The following is a 20,182-nucleotide window of genomic DNA, read 5'->3' as shown; positions in this document are numbered from 1 at the left end:
CCCCCACTCAAAAGAATCTCGTCCCGAGATTTGGGTTCCTCCGAGAAGAAGGCGGGATATTCAAGTCGAAGACGATCCTCCCTTTCCCAAGTTGCTTCATCCTCAGAATGATGCGACCATTGAACCTTGAGAAACTTGATATTATGACGTCGCGTGGTACGTTCGGCTTGATCGAGGATACGAATGGGGTACTCTCGATATGTAAGATTATCTTGGAGATCAAGCGTTTCGTGGTCCACTTCACGGATAGGATCCGAGAAGCAACGCCTGAGTTGAGAAACGTGGAAGACATCGTGAACTCTGGAGAGATGCGGAGGTAGTTCCAACTGGTAGGCAACTTCTCCTCGTTTGGCAAGAATGCGAAAAGGTCCAATGTAACGAGGAGCCAATTTGCCTTTGATACCGAAACGATGGATTCCCTTCATAGGGGTGACCCGAAGATAAGCCTTCTCGTCAACCTCGAAAGTCATAGCCCTATGTTTTCGGTCATATTGACTCTTTTGACGAGATTGGGCTGTTTTCAACTTTTCACGAACGATACGAACTTGTTCTTCTGCTTCCTGAATCATATCCGGGCCAAAGAATTGTCTTTCCCCGGTCTCTGACCAGTTAAGGGGTGTTCGACATCGTCGTCCATAGAGAACTTCAAAAGGGGCCTTACCCAAGCTAGATTGATAGCTGTTGTTGTAAGCGAATTCGGCAAATGGCAGGCACTTCTCCCAGTCCATTCCGAAAGAGATAACGGAGGCTCGAAGCATGTCTTCTAGAATCTGATTGACGCGTTCCACTTGACCACTCGACTGAGGGTGGAAAGCGGTGCTAAAGGAGAGACGGGTTCCCATAGCATTTTGGAAACTTTCCCAAAATCGAGAGGTGAAGAGACTTCCTCGATCCGAGTTAATTTCCAAAGGAACACCATGGAGAGACACTATTCGGGAGATATACAAATCTGCCAGCTGACTAGCGGTTATACTCTCACGAACAGGTAGGAAATGAGCTACTTTGGAAAGACGATCGACCACGACGAAGATAGCATTATTCCCTCTCTTGGTCCTGGGAAAACCGATAATGAAATCCATACCAATTTTATCCCATTTCCATTCAGGAATAGCTAAGGGTTGAAGGGTGCCAGCAGGCCGTTGATGCTCTGCTTTTACACGACGACAGACGTCGCAATTTGCAATATATTGAGCAATTTCTCTCTTCATCCTAGTCCACCAGAACCTCTGGCGTAGTTCCTGATACATCTTAGTACTACCGGGATGAATGGTGAGAGGAGATTCATGAGCTTCCTTAAGGATTAATCGCCTTAGGTTGCGCACTTTGGGAACCACTAGTCGATCCCCGAAGTATACTACCCCTTGATCGTCAATGGAGAAACAATTTGCAATTCCTTTCTGAATGTTTCTCTTGATGCGGGAGATTCCCGGATCTACCTTCTGTGCTTTGATAATTTGATCCGTAAGGGTAGGTTTTGCCACCAAGGTGGAAAGAAAACCTTGAGGTATAATGTGAAGGTTAAGCTTCCGAAATTCCTCATGGAGAAGCGGTTGACTTTGTTGTAACATCAGGTTGTTACAATAAGATTTACGACTTAGTGCATCAGCCATGACGTTGGCTTTCCCTGGGGTGTAGGTTATTCCTAAGTCGAAGTCTGTGATCAATTCAACCCAACGTCTCTGCCTGAGATTCAAATCCGGTTGGGTGAAAATATACTTCAGACTTTGGTGATCAGTGAATATTTCGCAACGATTACCGAGGAGGTAATGTCGCCAGGTCTTAAGTGCATAGACTACGGCTGCAAGCTCTAGATCATGAGTAGGATAATTCTCCTCATGTGGGTGCAATTGCCGTGAAGCGTAAGCAATTACGTGTCGATCTTGCATGAGAATGCAACCTAGTCCTTGTCGCGAGGCGTCGCAGTAGATAACAAAGTCCTTGGAGAGGTCTGGCGGTACCAGTACAGGAGCAGAAGTCAGGCGTCTTTTCAGTTCCTGAAAGCTGTGCTCACATTGTGGAGTCCATTCGAACTTCTTATCTTTCTTGAGGAGTTCGGTTAGAGGTTTGGCAACTTTGGAGAAGTTCTCGACAAAGCGACGACAATAGCTCACTAAGCCTAGAAAACTCCGAACTTGCTTGACCGATTCGGGTGGAGTCCAGTTAAGGACGGCTTGAACTCGCTCAGGGTTAACAGCAATACCTTTACCCGATATTACATGACCCAGATAGGTCACTTCTGACAACCAGAATTCACATTTTGAAAATTTGGCATAAAGGCGATGCTCTCGAAGTTTCTTCAACACTAGCCTCAAATGTTCGGCATGTTCTTCCTCGTTCTTGGAGTAGATGAGTATATCATCGAGATAGACTACGACGAATTTATCTAAATACTCCATGAAGATTGAGTTCATTAACCGAGAAAAGGTGGCTGGAGCGTTGGTTAAACCGAAGGACATGACGGTGTACTCGTATTGGCCATAACGAGTAACAAAGGCCGTTTTAGGAATGTCCCCGTTTCTGATTTTGATTTGATGGTAGCCCAACCTCAAATCCATCTTGGAGAAGACTGAGGATCCAGCGAGCTGATCATACAGGTCGTTGATCCTGGGAAGCGGATATTTGTTCTTGATTGTGACCAAATTGACAGGTCGGTAATCTACAACCATCCAGTCCGTACCATCCTTCTTCTTGACGAATAGGACGGGGCAAGCCCACGGAGATGAACTAGGGCGGATGAAACCCTTTTTCAAGGATTCATCGAGTTGTTTCTTAAGCTCGGCTAGTTCTAGGGGTGCCATCTTATAGGGTCTTCTAGCAATCGGAACGGTTCCTGGAATGAGGTCTATTACGAACTCAACATCCCTGTCAGGTGGAACACCTGGCAATTCCTCTGGAAAGACATCCGGAAAGTCACGGACTACCGGGACGTCCTCAAGGTCTGGCAAAGGGCTGGCGTTAAGAGAATATAATTGTCGCTTGGCTATTCGGGTCAAGACATTAACTATCTTCCCCGAAGGATGGGTGAGTTGAACAGTCCTAGAGAAGCAATCAATTTTGGCTTGATGAGCTGACATCCAGTCCATACCCAAAATGATATTAATATCCGAAGATTTAAGGGCTATCAAAGATGCAAGGAAAACAAGTCTGTCGACTTGGATCTCATTTCCATAACTTACCCTAGAGGTCTGCCATCTAGACCCAGAGGTAGAGATTTCCATAGTAGATGGCAAGGCACAGAATGCAACGTTATGCAAACGAGCATAACTTTCAGATATAAAAGAATGAGAGGCTCCTGTATCGAAAAGAACAGATGCCGGGTGGCAGTTAACAAGAAGCGTACCGAGAACGACGTTGGGGTCCTCTTGAGCTTCTTCGGCAGAGATACAGTTGACATGGCCACGTGAAGCGGTGACCGGTTTAGCATGAAACACCTTCCCTGTCGGCTTGCCACGACCAACAGCTTTAGCAGATTGATTGGGGTTGGTCTGGGGACACTCACGCATATAGTGACCAGATTCCCCACACTTGAAACAAGTCACAGAACTGGTACGTGGAGGAGCATTATTGGTTGGACCCCCATAGGGCTTGGCCGGTGCAGACTGTTGAACAGGGCGAGGCGCCTGGAAGGATGGCCTCGGTGTGAACCTGGGTGGCAGGGCGGTGTTGGGTACCCACACGCGGCGCTTCTGAGGACCAGCACCGGATGAGGAACCCATGTCGCGTCCATGCTTGCGTGTTGCGTCATAGTCAGTGTGACCAGTTTCAGCACTGATGGCTTTGTTGACAAGTTTCGAAAAAGAAGAGCACTCATGCAGACGGAGGTCGCGGCGAAGCTCAGGACTAAGGCCCTTACGGAACCTTACTTGCTTCTTGGCGTCAGTAGACACTTCCTCAGTTGCATATCGGGCGAGATTACCAAACTCCCTGCTATAGACATCCACAGAAAGTCGGCCTTGGGTGAAATTGCAGAATTCCTCACGTTTACGGTCCATGAGACCCTCCGGAATGTGATGTTCACGGAAAGCCTCGCTGAACTCAGCCCAAGTAGTGACATGGCCCGCTGGGCGCATAGCTCCATAATTCTCCCACCATAGACTGGCGGGGCCTTCAAGATGATATGCAGCAAAGGTGACCTTGTCAGCCTCCGCTACCAGCGCGGAACGCAGCTTGTGAGAGATACTGCGAAGCCAGTCATCAGCGTCGAGAGGCTCGACGGAGTGGTGGAACGTGGGTGGATGCAATTTGATAAAATCACTGAGTGACACCACGTTAGCCCTCTGATGGTGTGCTGTATTCTGTTCAATACGCTCCAACAAACGGTTTGTCTCCCGCTTGTTTCTCTCGGCTTCCATCATAACCTCGGCTAGTGAAGGAGGATGAGGCAGATTTACATCCCTGGCTTCACTGCCTTCGGCCTGCTCTTGAGAAGCAGGGTTAGCGCGCGTGTTGACCATCCTAGGTGAATAAGACAATGATTTAGTCAGAATGATAAAATTCCGACATGGGATACATAAGGTAAGGAATAACTCGGAATGCAAGATGATCATCCGTATGACATGGTAGATACAGAAACTGCTTCTTTTATTCCATCGTCATACACACCATACACGGTTTAGTACAAGACCAAACAAAGTACTATTACGGTGAAAAGAGGATTACATCTCATCGGAGGCATTCCAAGCTCCTATACATTATTTTTCTACACCTCCGGAAAGAGTACAACTAGGTCATATCCCACGAGTCACGCGGAACGATAGAAAACACAGCTAGTGCGAACTAGTGATACTACCTACTACTCAGACCGATCCGTAGTAGTCCTCATAGAAGTCACCTCCATAGCCTGGAAGCTCAACATGTTCATCCGGAAACAAACGATCTCGCGGAGCTTGTGGATCATAGGGGCTAGGATGAGGTCTTGGACCAACAAACGATGGCCTGCGGGGACCGCGAGGTGGGGTGATGCCTCCTACATCACGCCAAACCATCACGTCTGGCAGAGCAGATCTCACAGGATAGAGATCGCGCATATCTGAGAATCCAGCTTGCACCGCCGGTGCGAACCGAGTCAAAGTGGCCCAGTGGTCAGCACGGGTATTGAAGAGCTCTAACCTTAAGGCCCGATTTTCACGGTCCTTATCCTCGAGCATCTCAGCAGTGGTGCGAGTCCGTGAATCCTCCTGAGTGGAGTCAGCATAGATAGCCTGGAGATACCCTTGTGCTCCCGGAAGTGATCCTGGCATATACCGGAAGTCAGAGTCCCGAAATAAACCAGATCTGACTCGCATAATGGTCATCATAGAGTAGGCGGCGTCCTCCACAGCCATCTCAATAGTAACCCCGAGTCCATAGGAACAGTGAAGAGGCTCGGTGGATCCAGGATAAGATGGAAATATCCTGACAGTGCAGAGATACTGGCTTTGATTGAAGTCTCGGAATTGCTCTTCGACCGTGTACTCAGGATACCAGCGGTATCCAGCCTCAGTCATTACCCTGACCAACTTGGCAGTATGGCCGGGTACATCTAGGCATCGAGTCAGGCGAACCACTTGATTAAGGTCGCGAGTGGCCATCTGAAAGCATAATCATAGTGCAAAGGCATTAGAATTTCTAGCAAAATTTCGGCAGCATAACAGCTGTAAATGCTCAAAAAGGATTTTGAGACATTTGACAAAGGATTTCGTACACACTCAACATCATCATATCAAAGTTCTGAAACCATTATGGCAACATAACGTGGTAGTAGAACTGAACTAGGCTTGTATCCATCAAACTTATAAGGTACTACTGATTAGTAACTCGTGATCCTGATAGAGAGAACAGATCCTAAATCCTTAACCCCCGGTGGAAGAATGGACTGACTCAGATCAGAATGTCATAAGATAGAGGAGTAAAAAGAGCCTTACGTTCCAACCCACAAACAATTCCCCTACATATAACTAAAAAATTTCTAGACTCAACATCGACCAGTTTGGCTTGGAGAACCTACAGGCAGTCTGGCTCTGATGCCAACGCTGTCAGGACCCCGACTCGATGTCACATCGATCTAGCTGGTAACACCTCATATCACTTTGCGGCCTCACGCACGGTATTCCCACGGGTGTCGTCTTACCTTTTCCCGGGACCGTTTGCGCCTTTTGGCTCACGTATATGATAGTGTCGCTAGCATCCATATGATAAAGAGCCCGGGCTGACATGACTAGTCGTAAACCCAAAGTGGCACAGACTTACAGGGACATGCATCCATGACCCAGCTTCGAACGTGTCGGTCATCAGCAAGTGGGTCCGGGCTGTAGCACTGGGCTAGCAGGACTCCGGTAAACCGGGCTGTAGCGGACTAACAGGACTCCGGTACTCAAAGCGTGACATTTCCCCGAAGGGACAGACACAAGAACGAAGAAGGACACATGCCGGCCAGCCTATGTGTTCCAGAGCAGTAGCAAGCTACCATGGCTCAGCGGTAACACTAGGAGACATTTCCCGGTAAGAGAGGCTACTAAAGATAAACAACTAGATAGTCAGATCCCACACATACCAAGCATTTCAATCATACACACAATATGCTCGATATGTGCAAATACAACGAAGCATCACAACATGACTCTATGACACAAGTACTTTATTTAAGGCTCAGGGAGCCATACATATCATACACACAGGTACGGGTCTCACGACCCAACATACAAATCACACAGTCATACAAGCCAACAGCGGAAGTACTTTGTCTGGGTACAGACAACTAGTAAAATAAAAGAGGCTTGGAAAGCCTAGCTATACTACGTGGTCCATCACAAGCTCAGGGTCACCACCTGGGTCTTTAGCCTACTCATTGATGTCAACGTCTACATAGAACCCATCAGAAGGGGTTGCAGCGTCTTCTGTAAAAAATGTAGATTATAGCAACATGAGTACAAAGGTACTCAGCAAGACTTACATCAGATCCTACATACATGCATAGTATCAAGAAGGGTTGGTGGAGTTATTGCAGCAAGCCAGCTTTGACTCATGGCTAGACTATCCTACGATACTCCAACTTGAAATGTTTTGCGCACACGAGTCCACTACTCACCACTTCAATACACTACCGAGGATCCACCTCCGTCTTCCTACGGAAGAGCCATCCTCGGCACTCACACTTATCTTGAGGCTTTTAGTAGTTTCCATTTACTTGTCTATGAACTGTATAGGCAACCAAGTAGTCCTTTACCGCGGACGCGGCTATTCGAATAGATCATGATAACCCTGCAGGGGTGTACTTCTTCATACACGCTCTCACCACTTATCGTCGTTTACACGGCATGTACTCGGCAACCTTCAAGCGGAAGCCCAACGTGGGTGTCGGCCACGACCTACCTAATCACCTAAGCCTCCAGTCCAGTTTTATCGCCTATTCAGGTTCCATCCGCAGGGAGTCCGGCCGAGGTTTCCCATACGGCCCCGAACGATGTGAACAGGGTTCCCGAGATACCTAACGGGTATTCGGTACACCCGGCCACGTACCTACCGCATCACAGCCCACCCCTACGGTCAGCGCTGTCCACGGCCTCCAGTAGGCTACAAACACCAGAAACTACTTGCAACTCCTGGACGGAGAACTAGGGTGAATAAGAAGTCGAGAGGGTCCATTGGTTTCGGGCCCAATGCATGGTAGTAGCTGATTCTTAAATCACACATACAGATCTCAGTGCTTAAGGTCGGCTTCAATGAAACAACCCACCATGTACTCCTACATGGCCTCTCATCGATACCTTTACCAAATCGTGTTCACCACACCACTCTCATTACCGACATAATCATTTCACTCTAGCCCATCACCCAGATGAACCAGACCTGACACGACTCTAAGCATAGCAGGCATAGCAAGGTAGGAACAACACATACATATGGCTCAATCAACTCCTACACATGCTAGTGGGTTTCATCTAGTTACTGTGGCAATGACAAGTCATGCAGAGGAAAATGGGTTCAACTACCGTAGCACACAGCAGTTTGAATCGCGTTGTCTTAATGCAGTAAAAGAGAGCAGGAGCGAGAACATGGGATTGTATCGATATGATCAAATGATTGGTTGCTTGCCTGATGGTTCGTTGCACGGATACGGTTCTTCGTTAGGGTAATCACGGTACTCCTCGGGAACAGATCCTGTCGCAAAGGACACCGATACACAAACATCACCAAACAATATGCAACAATATGATGCATGCATGAAACATGGCAATATGAGTGTGTTGGGCTAATGCAACTAAAACCAGAAGGGTTTGAACAAATTTGAATCAAAGATTCAAATTCCAAATTCAAATATGGCCTTTTAAAGTGCCTTTTCTTGTTCTGATTAAAACATCAACTTAACTTGTTTGATCATGCATGAAAATGGTACAGATGGATAGATTGGATTTTTCTGATCATTTTTCATATATAATTTGTCCAATTTGGAATTACAGAATAAAAGTTATGAATTTTTGAAGTTTAAATAATATTCTGGAATTTCCTGATTTAATTTAAATCCAGAAATTCAATTACTGCGTCAGCCTGACGTCACAGTGGCATCAGCAGGTCAACAGGGCTGGCTCGGGTCAAACCTGACGTGTGGGGTCCACACGTCAGTGACACAGGGGCTAATCCCGCGTTGACCCGGGCTGGTTAGCTTTGACTAGGCCCTGGGCCCACTTGTCAGCGTCAGTAGGTGGGGGGGTTAGTGACTAATTAACTAAGCCACGTCAGCCCGCCGGAGTTCTGGCCGGCGGCGACCATTAGCGCGGCGGTGAGAGTGGTTTTGGTCGTTTCGGCCACCAAATGGACCGCGGAGGCCACCAGAGTGGAGCTGAGGACAACCCGCATCTCTTGGCGGAGCCCGTTGGGGTCGGGGTGGCCGGAGTCGACGGCGGTGAGCTCGGCTGCGGCCGCCGGGGTTCGGTCGTGCACGGGAACGGTGCTGGAGCTCGAAGTCGAGCAAGGCGAGGCGCTAGGGATGCTCTACGGGGTTCTGTGAACTTGTTGGACTCGCCGGGGTGACCAAATGGTCACCGGAGCTGCGTCGACGGCGAGCTCGGCGACGGCGGAGGTTCGGCCGTGGTGGGGGGGAAGCTACGGTGAGGGAACGAGGGGAAGGAGAGGGGGAAACGGTGGCGTAGCTCACCGCGGTTGCAGTGGGCATCGAAGCGGGCTCGGGGACGCGTTGGAGACGGCGAATTCGACGGCGACGGTGGTCGGAGCCCGAAGAGGGGAACGGCGACGTGGCGGCGATGCAGGGCTTCCGGGGAGCTGTGGAGCGGTGGGGAGGAAGAGGGAGTCGAGGCGGAGCTCCTGAGCTAGTCGGGGAAGCGAGGGGTGGTCGGAGGCGGTGGCTATGGCGAACGGCGGCGACGGTGGTGTTCGGTCGGGCGGGGGAGAGAGCGAGGGAGAGCCGGGGGAGAGTGAATGGGGTGTCGGCGAGGTCGGGGCGACGACCAGAAGACGATCCACGCGGCGCAACGGCGACCAGGGCGATGCAGAGAGGCTGGGTGGTGCGTGGCGAACTCGGGCGCGCCATGCTCACCTCCCTGCCTGCTCTGGCAAGGGGAAGCAGCTGGCTGGCACGGGCCAGCACAGTGCTGGGCCGGCTGGGCTGGGCAGGTAGGTCCAGGTAAGTCTACTCCTTTTATTTATTTTTCTGTTCTCTATTTTTAGTTAATATATCTGCAACTTTGTTGAATTAAATAAAATACCTAGGCAACTCCAAAAATCACCAAACTACTCCTGGTCCATAGTTGGATTATTTCCAGCATGAAACATTTTAGTTTGGAGATATTTGAGCATTTAAATATTTTATATAATTTTAAATGCCCAAATTCAAATATTTATGATTTAATTCAAAAACCCTAGGATGGCCTAGGAAAATGTGCACCACTTTTGGCAGAGGTTCTGAACCAAGGCAAAAATGATGGGCATTTTAGAAGGGCATTTCAGGTTCATTGAAAAATTATTTTAGTAACCCTAGTTGGTTTCAGAGGGGACTGGGGGTTCTGTCATCCCCATTTCAAGTTTCTGATGAAAGAGTAAACATGATGCAACACTCTAATGCATGACTAGCTAGGGTGTGACAGAAAACAGTTTTGGGGAGTTGTTCATCAGTATGTGACTCCTCCAATGGTCCAATTAGTTTTTGTTCTATGCTTTATTTATTGCAAATTTTTGCTGCTGTGGTGTGATCACCCACAAGTATAGGGGATCACATCAGTTTTCGAGGGTAGAGTATTCAACCCATATTTATTGATTTGACGCAAGGGGAGCCAAAGAATGTTCCCAAGTATTAGCAATTGAGTTGTCAATTTAACCACACCTGAAAAACAAAATATCTGCAACTAAGTATTTAGTAGCAAAGTGATATGGAAGTAACGGTAATGGTGGCAAAAGTAACATTAGCAATTTTGTATTGATTGTAACAACAGTAGAAACGAAAGTAACTTTACAAAGCTCAATATGTGAAAAGCTCGTAGGCAATGGATCGGTAATGATAATTGTGTTGGATGATATTCATCATATGTAGTAGTCATAACCTAGGGTGAGACAGAACTAGCTCCAATTCATCAATATAATTTAGGCATGTATTCTATATATAGTCATACATGCTTACGGAAAATAACTTGCATGACATCTTTTGTCCTACACTCCCATGGAAGCAGCGTGCGAATGGAAGCTAAGGGATATTAAGGCCTCCTTTTAATAAAGAACCGAACCATAGCATTAGCACTAGGTGAATACATGAACTCCTCAAACTACGGTAATCACCGGAAAGAATCCCAATTATTGTCACTTTGGGGTATGCGGATCATAACTCATAATAGGTGTCTACAACTTGCATGATAGGATCAAGCACACAACTATATTCATGAAAACATAATAGGTTCATATCTGAAATAATGGCACTCGGGCCCTAGTGACAATCATTAAGAATAGCAAAGTCATAGCAACATCAATCTCAGAACATAGTGGAAACTAGGGATCAAACCCTAACAAAACTAAATCGATTACATGATCAATCTCATCCAACCCATCACCGTCCAGCAAGCCTATGAAGGAATTACTCACACATAGCAATGAGTATCATGAAATTGGTGATGGAGGAAGCTTGGTGATGATGATGGCGACAAATCCCACTCTTCGAAGCCCTGAAGATACTCCAAATCAGCCCTCCCGTTGAAGAACACGAGGTGGCGGCGGCTCCGTATCATAAAACACAATGAATCCTTCTCCCTTATTTTTTCTCCGTGAATAGGTACTTATAGAGTTGGAATTAGGGTGAGAGGAGATCCAGAGGGCCCACAAGCCTGCAGGTCATGCCTAAGGGGGTGGGCGCGCCCCTTGGGCTTGTGGCCTCTGGGTGGCCCCCCTCTAGTTGATTCTTGCGCAAATATTATTTATATATGCCAAAAGTATTCTCGGTAAATTTTCAGGTCAATACAAGAACTTTTATTTCTGCACAAATATAACACCATTGCAATTCTGCTGAAAACAACATCAGCTCGGGTTAGTTGCATTCAAATCATGCAAATTATGGTCCAAAACAAGGGCAAAAGAGTTTGGAAAAGTATATACGATGGAGACATATCAACTCCCCCAAGCTTAACCCATTGCTTGTCCTCAAGACATTCAGTTAACAAACTGAAAGTGACAAAGAAAAACTTTTACAAACTCTGTTTGATCTTGTTGTTGCAAATATGTCTAGCCAGTATTCAGGTTTCAGCAAAGATTATGAACTAACCATATTCACAATAACATTTAGGTCCCACATTTACTCATATCAATGGCATAATCTACTAGCGAGCAATAATAATAAATCGCAGATGACAACACTTTTTCAAAAAAAACATGATACAATATGACAAAATGGTATCTCGCTAGAACTTTCTGAGACCGCAAAACATAAATGCGGGGCACCCCTAAAGATCAAGGACTGACTAGACATTATAAGTCATGAAAAAAGAGATCTAGTCACACTCATAATCAATATCAATTGATAACAAAGCATGTAAATGACAGTGGTGCTCTCTAGCTGGTGCTTTTTATAAGAGGATGATGACTCGGCAATAAAAGTAAATAGATAGGCCCTTCATAGAGGGAAGCAGGGATTTGCAGAGGTTCTAGAGCTCGATCTTTTAAAACAGAGATGAATATAATTTTGAGCTATATGCTTTCATTGTCAACATAACAACCAAGAGATCTCGGTATCTTCCATGATAGATAAATTATAGGCGGTTCCCAAACAGAATGGTAAAGTTTTTATTTCCCCTCCACCAACAAGCACACTGCATGGTTGATCTGAAACAACGGGTACTGTCCATACCAACAAAAGTCATGTGGTAGTTTTGTTTGATATTTATATTTTGATTTGATTTTGAGCATGGAACTGGGCATCTTGATTACCAGCCAATTTCTCGTGAATGACAAGTGAAAAAACACTCACCATGAGAATAACCCACCTAGCGTGGAAGATACTGACAGCCCCTAGTCGGTACATGAGCGATTCGAGCATACAAAACAAATTATTATTTGAAGGTTTAGAGTTTGGCACATGCAAATTTACATGGAACGACAGGTAAATACCGCATATAGGTAGGTATGGTGGAATCATATGGAACAACTTTGGGTTTATGAAAGTGGATGCACAAGAAGTGTTCCCTCTTAGTATAAGTGAAGGCTAGCAAAAGATTGGGGAGCGACCAACTAGAGAGCGACAACGGTCATAAACATGCATTGAGATTAACCAACATTGAGTGCAAGCATGAGTAGGATATAAATCACCATGAACATAAATATCGTGGAGGCTATGTTGTTTTTGTTTCAACTACATGTGCCAAGTCCAGCCACTTAAATCATTCAAAGGAGGATACCATCCTATCATACTACATCATAACTATTTTAAAAGCATGTTGGCACACAAGGTAAACCATTACGAACTCCTAGCTAATTAAGCATGGCATGAGAAGCTATAATCTCTAATTGTCATTGCAAGCATGTTTCATTCATAATGGGCTAAATCAAGAAAGATGAGCTAATCATATTTACAAAAACAAAATAGGTCAAGTTCATACGAGCTTTTCTCCATCTCAATCATTTCATCATATATCGTCATTATTGCCTTTCATTTGCAGGACTTAATGGTGTGAATAATAATAAGAGCGCACATGCATTGGACTAAACTGGAATCTGCAAACATTTATTCAAACGGAGAAGACAAGGTAATATGGGCTCTTTGTTAGATCAACAATAATGCATATGAGAGCCACTCAACATTTTCATCGTGGTCTTCTCCCTAATAGCCAAAGAAAGGAAAAAGAATTTTAAAGAAACACACTGAAATGTTTTTTTGAGTTTTTGTTTTTTCTGAAGAAAGGAAAACAAGAACGAGAAAAACTATTTACATGGGAAAGCTCCTAACAAGCAGACTAAGGCATAACCTAGTGGTGGGAAGGGGCTGATGCCTTCCCACCCACCCAGGTTCAAGGCATGGTACTTGCAATTTGGGTTTGTTGCACCAATTATACTGTAGGGGGTTCCCTTACAGTCTTTGTGTCAAAAAAACAAGCAAAAGAAGAACAAGAAATCTTTTTGGGTTTTCTTTAATTACTACTACTAAATAAACTAGAGAGAAAACTAAAAAGAAGCGATAACTAATTTTTTGGATTTTCTAAAAGTTTGTCAAACACACAAGAAGAAAGCAAGAAAAATAAACTAACATGTATAATACAATGAAAAAGTATGAACACCGACAACTAAAAGGAGTGTGTGAACATGAATGTAATGTCGGTGAGAAATGCGTACTTCCCCAAGCTTCGGATTTTGGCCTAAGTTGGTCTAGGGCCACGACTCAAAATAACCCTCTCCTTGATACTCTGGAGGGTCCTGAGAGTTCCACTGGTTGGCGAGGTCATGTGGCTCCAACTAAGAAAAAGGCTCCTGATACGGATCAGGAACTGGTGCTGGCTGAGGTACTGGGGGTTGTGGAAGAACCCGAAATATGTAGATGTCCTCAGGCATAGTAGTGTACTTGCTTGAAGGAATGTCGAACAAAGAAGAAGCAGGCGGTAATATAGTCTCACAAGTATCCTGGCTAAATACTAGGTTGTAGAGGAGCCTCTTCTCCTGATCTTTCTAAATAAAATCATCCGCTACCATACTGTTGTAGTTCAAATAACTAGTGGGTAGCAGCATCTCCTCCTCCTCATCATGCCTGATAGGTATCTCCAAGAGTATAGAGAGGCGGAAGGTGTAGATACCTCCAAAGATGGGGCCCTTCATGCGATTTGTGTTTAACCGACAAGCAACAATAGCGCCCAAACTAAAATTTCTATCACAATATAAAGCATGGCGCAAAATAGCAAGGTCCGAGGCACTAAGGCCTCCACTCTCCCCATGACCAATCAAAAATCTCCCCGCAAATAGTGAATAATAGCATAAAACAGGAAAATGTAAGGTAGCCACTCTCGCTTCTGTCACCCCTCTCTCTTCCCCTACCATAGTTTCATCAATAAAGTCTTCCACGTCTCTAGGACGTGGTTCACTGGCGCTGCCCTCATAAGGTAATTTGCAAACCTCACAAAAATCATAAAGCGTCATCTCCTTATGCTCATCATATAAACAAAACTCTACCATGGGTGGTGACCACATAGAAATGAAATTTTTGCACGAAGGTGTTAGTGAGCAAAAGGTATTGTTTACACTTATCTTGGAGGAAGTCGGTGATGCCTGCATTCTCTGCCAAATAAAAATCATCATAAATTCCGGCCGCCCTCAAGAATACATCGATTGGCCATTCACATGGCTGAACCTTCGCCGCATGCGAAAGATCGTACTTGGGCTTCTTCTTCTCCTCATTCTCATTTTCATTCGAATTCTGGCTTGAAGAACCCCTTAACCATCTCTTCATCATTTCTTTCCGTTTCTTTGAAAATTTCTGAAATTTTTAGTGACTCAGAATAAAAATGAACAAAACTCAACAAGATTGGTAGCAACTACTCCCACAAGTGCCTGTAGGCTATATCATGCATGAAAAATACTTTGGATCTTATAAATTTGACATGCAAGCTCAAGAACAAGGTCACCGCAGTAGAAAAAAAATGCAATGTATAAAGCACTAGAACAAAAACTAATTGGACCATTGTAGGAGACTCATACCGATGAACAAATCCCCAAAACAGCTTCAGAAATAGAGTTCCGTGCAAGGAGGTCGAAAATGGGAGCTAAGTAAGCAAGAACATGGGGTTAAGCAATGGTGGGATTTTTTCTAGAGGAAGATGAAGTGAATGGGTGCTAGAATAAGTGAGGGGGACCCACATGGGACCCACAAGTCATCTAGGTGCGCCCAGGGGGGTGGGCGCGCCCTATGGGCTTGTGGCCCACAGGTGCTACCCCCTAGTGTGTATTCATTGCCTAAAATTCTAAAATAATCTAGAAAAAATCATACCAAATTTTCAGGGCATTTGGAGAACTTTTATTTTTGGAACATTTTTTATTGCATGGATATTCAGAAAATAGAAGAATAACAGAATTTTTGCTTTATTTATTCTAAATAAAATAAAGTAAAAATTGTGTACAGAAAGTTGTGTTTACTAAATGCATCCATCTCGTGCCCATCAAAATGAATCCATTAACAAGGTTGATCAAGTCTTATTAACAAACTTCTTCCGAATGACATGAAAACGGAGAACTTTCGTATAACACTAGGTTACCTCAATGTGGATATGCATGTCCCCAACACTAAGAATATCATATTTGTTTTTGACAGTAGGAATAGGGAATTCAAAACTTCCAATAGTAATCGTTGAAAATTTTCGAATAGAATTGATACTATTAACTTGAGGTTGTTTCTTCGGAAAATGTACTCTATGCTCATTGTCATTAACATGAAAAGTGACATTGCCCTTGTTGCAATCAATAACAGCTCCTGCAGTATTCAAAAAAGGTCTACCAATGATGATTGACATACTGTCATCCTTGGGAATATCAAGAATAACAAAGTCCATTAAGATAGTAATGTTTGCAACTATGACATGTACATCCTAAAAATACCAATGGGTATAGCAGTTGATTTATCGGCCATTTGCAAAGAGATTTTAATTGGTGTCAACTTATTCAAATCAAGTCTATGATATAAAGTGAAAGGCATAACACTAACACCTGCTCCAAGATCACATAAACCAGTTTTAACATTTCAGTTGGTATTCCTAGATCTCCTAGTTTCTTTGGTCTTCCACCTTTAAAAGTTTAATTAGCAAGGATGGAGGAAGTTTCAAATTCCGGTATCTTTCTTTTATTTGTAACAATATCTTTCATATACTTGGCATAAGGAGACATTTTCAGAATACCACTCAAACGCTTATGCAAAAAGACAGGTCTAAGCATTTCAACAAAGCGCTCAAAATCCTCATCATCCTTTTACCTGGATGGTTTAGGAGGAAAGGGCATGGGTTTCCGAACCCATGGTTCTCTTTATTTACCATGTTTCCTACCAATGAAGTCTCTCTTATAATAACTTTTATTTTTAGGTTCTGGGTTACCAAGATCAACAGCAAGTTCTATCTCCACATCATTATCATTAACATTATCACTAGGTTCATGTTCATCAACCGATTGTGTTTTAGCATCAAAAATAGAAATATCATTTGGATTCTCAGGTGTGTCTATAACAGGTTCACTAGAAACACGCAAAGTTATATCATCTTTCTTTTTCTTTTTAGAAGGACTAGGTGCATCAGTATTAATTCTTTGAGAGTCTTGTTCCACTCCCTTAGGATGACCCTGAAGTTAAAAAGGTTCCTGAGTCATTTTACCTCCTCTAGTCATAACTCTAATAGTGTTATCATTGTTCTTATTATTCAACTCATTCAACAAGTCATTTTGTGCCTTGAGATCTTGTTCTACTTTAGTTTTTACCATGGAAGCATGCTTACTAATAATCTTAATATCATTAACAGTTCTACACCTATAGTCACCCAAGTAGTCAAGCATATAAGCATTATGTTTCAATTGCCCACTAACATATGCATTGAAGTTTTCTTGTTTAATAATAAAGTTATCAAATTCATCCAAGCATTGACTAGCAGACTTATTATGAGGAATATCACCTTCATCAAAACTATAGATAGAATTTACCTCTACTACCTGTGCCGGGTTATCAAGACCATGTATTTCTTCAACAGGTGGTAAATTCTTAACATCTTCAACTTTAATACCTTTTTTCCTTCATAGATTTCCTTGCCTATTGCATATCTTCGGGACATAGAAATAGAATACCTCTCTTCTTCGGAGTTGTCTTAGGAGGTGGCTCAGGAAGAGTCCAATCATTACCATTACTTAGTATATTATTCAATAGCACTTCAGCTTGTTTAATAGTTCGTTCCCTGAAAACACAATGAACATAACTATCTAGGTGGTCCCTAGAAGCATCGGTTAGTCCATTATAAAAGATATCATGTATTTAATTTTTCTTGAGAGGATGATCATGCAAAGAATTAAGTATTTGGATAAGCCTCCCCCAAGCATGTGGGAGACTGTCTTCTTCAATTTGCACAAAGTTAAATATTTCCTGTAAAGCAGCTTGTTTCTAATGAGCAGGGAAATATTTTTCTGAGAAGTAGTAAATCATATCCTAGGGACTACGCACACAACCAGGAGCAAGACTGTCGGTGTCAAAACCGGCGGATCTCGGGTAGGGGGTCCCGAACTGTGCGTCTGAGGCGGATGGTAATAGGAGGCAGGGGACACGATGTTTTACCCAGGTTCGGGCCCTCTTGATGGAGGTAAAACCCTATGTCCTGCTTGATTTATTCTTGATGATATGAGTATTACAAGAGTTGATCTACCACGAGATCGGAGAGGCTAAACCCTAGAAGCTAGCCTATGGTATGATTGTATGTTGTCCTACGGACTAAAACACTCCGGTTTATATATACACCGGAGGGGGCTAGGGTTACACAAGGTCGGCTACAAAGGAGGAGATATACATATCCGTATTTCCTAGCTTGCCTTCCACGCCAAGTAGAGTCCCATCCGGACATGAGACGAAGTCATCAATCTTGTATCTTCATAGTCCAACAGTCCGGCCAAAGGATATAGACCGGCTGTCTGGAGCCCCCTAATCCAGGACTCCCTCAGTAGCCCCTGAACCAGGCTTCAATGACGATGAGTGTCGGTGTCAAAACCGGCGGATCTCGGGTAGGGGGTCCCAAACTGTGCGTCTAGGCCGGATGGTAACAGGAGGCAAGGGGCACGAAGTTTTACCCAGGTTCGGGCCCTCTTGATGGAGGTAAAACCCTACGTCCTGCTTGATTAATATTGATGATATGGGTATTACAAGAGTAGATCTACCACGAGATCGGAGAGGCTAAACCCTAGAAGCTAGCCTATGGTATGATTGTTGTTCTGTATGTTGTCCTACGGACTAAAACCCTCCGGTTTATATAGACACCGGAGAGGGTTAGGGTTACACAAAGTCGGTTACAACTGTAGGAGATCTACATATCCGTATCGCCAAGCTTGCCTTCCACGCCAAGGAAAGTCCCTTCCGGACACCGGACGAAGTCTTCAATCTTGTATCTTCATAGTCCAGGAGTCCGGCTGAAGGTATAGTCTGGCCATCCGGACACCCCCTAATCCAGGACTCCCTTAGTAGCCCCTGAACCAGGCTTCAATGACGACGAGTCCGGCGCACAGATTGTCTTCTGCATTGCAAGGCGGGTTCCTCCTCCAAGTACTTCATAGAAGATTTTGAACACAAAGACAGTGTCTGGCTCTGCGAAATAAGTTTCCACATATTGCCATAGAGAGAATAATATTTACACAAATCTAATCTGCTGACGTATTCCGTAGTGTGACGCACCACGGCCAAGCCTTTATTCGAATCGTTTTATTATCCCACCTCAGCGCGTCATACGAGGCAGTTTCCTTGGCACGTCTTGTTAAAGCAGAGATCGTGTCCCCTTATTCCAGGATTCTCATCAATACAGGCGTGGGTAACCCAACCGCGCCATTGATTATGGCGCTTGGAGATAAGTGAGTTTTACCAGGCTAGTGGGGACACGTAGTTGCGTCCACCCATATAAGGGGATAAGGATCCACCTTTTCACCTACGCCTTCTTCTTCCTTTGCCTATCCATTTTCGCGCACATCAGCTCCAGCGCCCAAGTCCACATTCCCCACCTCAACCTTCTCCAGCCATGTCCGGAGTGGGAGGCAAGTGGATGGTCTCCTCTGTCACGGAGGGACACATCAAAAAACTGAGGAAGGCCGGATACTTGTCTAACGACATCGCGTACCAGCTTCCCGAAGAGGGGAAGCTCCTCCCCACCCCAAGGCCCCATGAGAGGGTAGTGTTCCTTCCCCACTTCCTCCGCGGACTGGGCTTTCCTATCCACCCATTCGTCCGAGGACTCATGTTCTACTATGGCCTGGATTTCCATGATCTGGCCCCGAATTTCATCCTCAACATCTCGGCGTTTATCGTCATGTGTGAGGCTTTCCTCTGCATCCGCCCCCATTTCGGCCTATGGCTCAAGACTTTCAATGTCAAGCCGAAGGTGGTGCGCGGCAACCAGGCGGAGTGCGGAGGCGCCATGGTGGGCAATATGCCCAACGTCTTATGGCTCGAGGGCTCCTTTGTGGAGACCTTGAAGGGGTGGCAATCGGGGTGGTTTTACATCACCGAGCCGCGCGACCCTGAGTGGGTCGCAGCCCCCGAGTTCCGGTCCGGACCCCCAACGCGGCTCACGTCCTGGAAAGAGACGGGACTGTCATGGGGCAGCAAAGGAGAGGTGACTGGACTGCAAACATGCATCCAAACCCTAGTGGACAAGCAGCTCAAGCTTGTCAACGTAGTCTAGGTCATGCTCATCCGCCGGATCCTCCCGTGCCCACCCAAAGACCGGCTCGACGCATCGTCGAGCGGTTCACTGGACTCGTCGGATGTGAATTCGCTTCCGACGGCTTCCTCCCCCCGGCCTATGGGCGACGCCGAAGTGTTGTCCCAACAGGTTCCAAGCCAGGAGGAGGTGGTCCTGGAGGCGCCGCAAGGTGACCTCTCGGACTCCAGGAGTAAAGGGGATAAAACCCCCCAGGGCTTCGAGTCCGGCTCTAGGCCGGACACCGCTCCGGAACCTTCAAAGGTTCCAGAGTCCGGTGGGCGACCTCCTTCCAAGAGGAGCAAGCCCAC

The sequence above is a fragment of the Triticum aestivum genome, chromosome 6A, assembly GCF_018294505.1.
Source record: "Triticum aestivum cultivar Chinese Spring chromosome 6A, IWGSC CS RefSeq v2.1, whole genome shotgun sequence".
In the NCBI taxonomy this organism is placed as follows: Eukaryota; Viridiplantae; Streptophyta; class Magnoliopsida; order Poales; family Poaceae; genus Triticum; species Triticum aestivum.
This window is presented reverse-complemented; position numbering follows the sequence as displayed.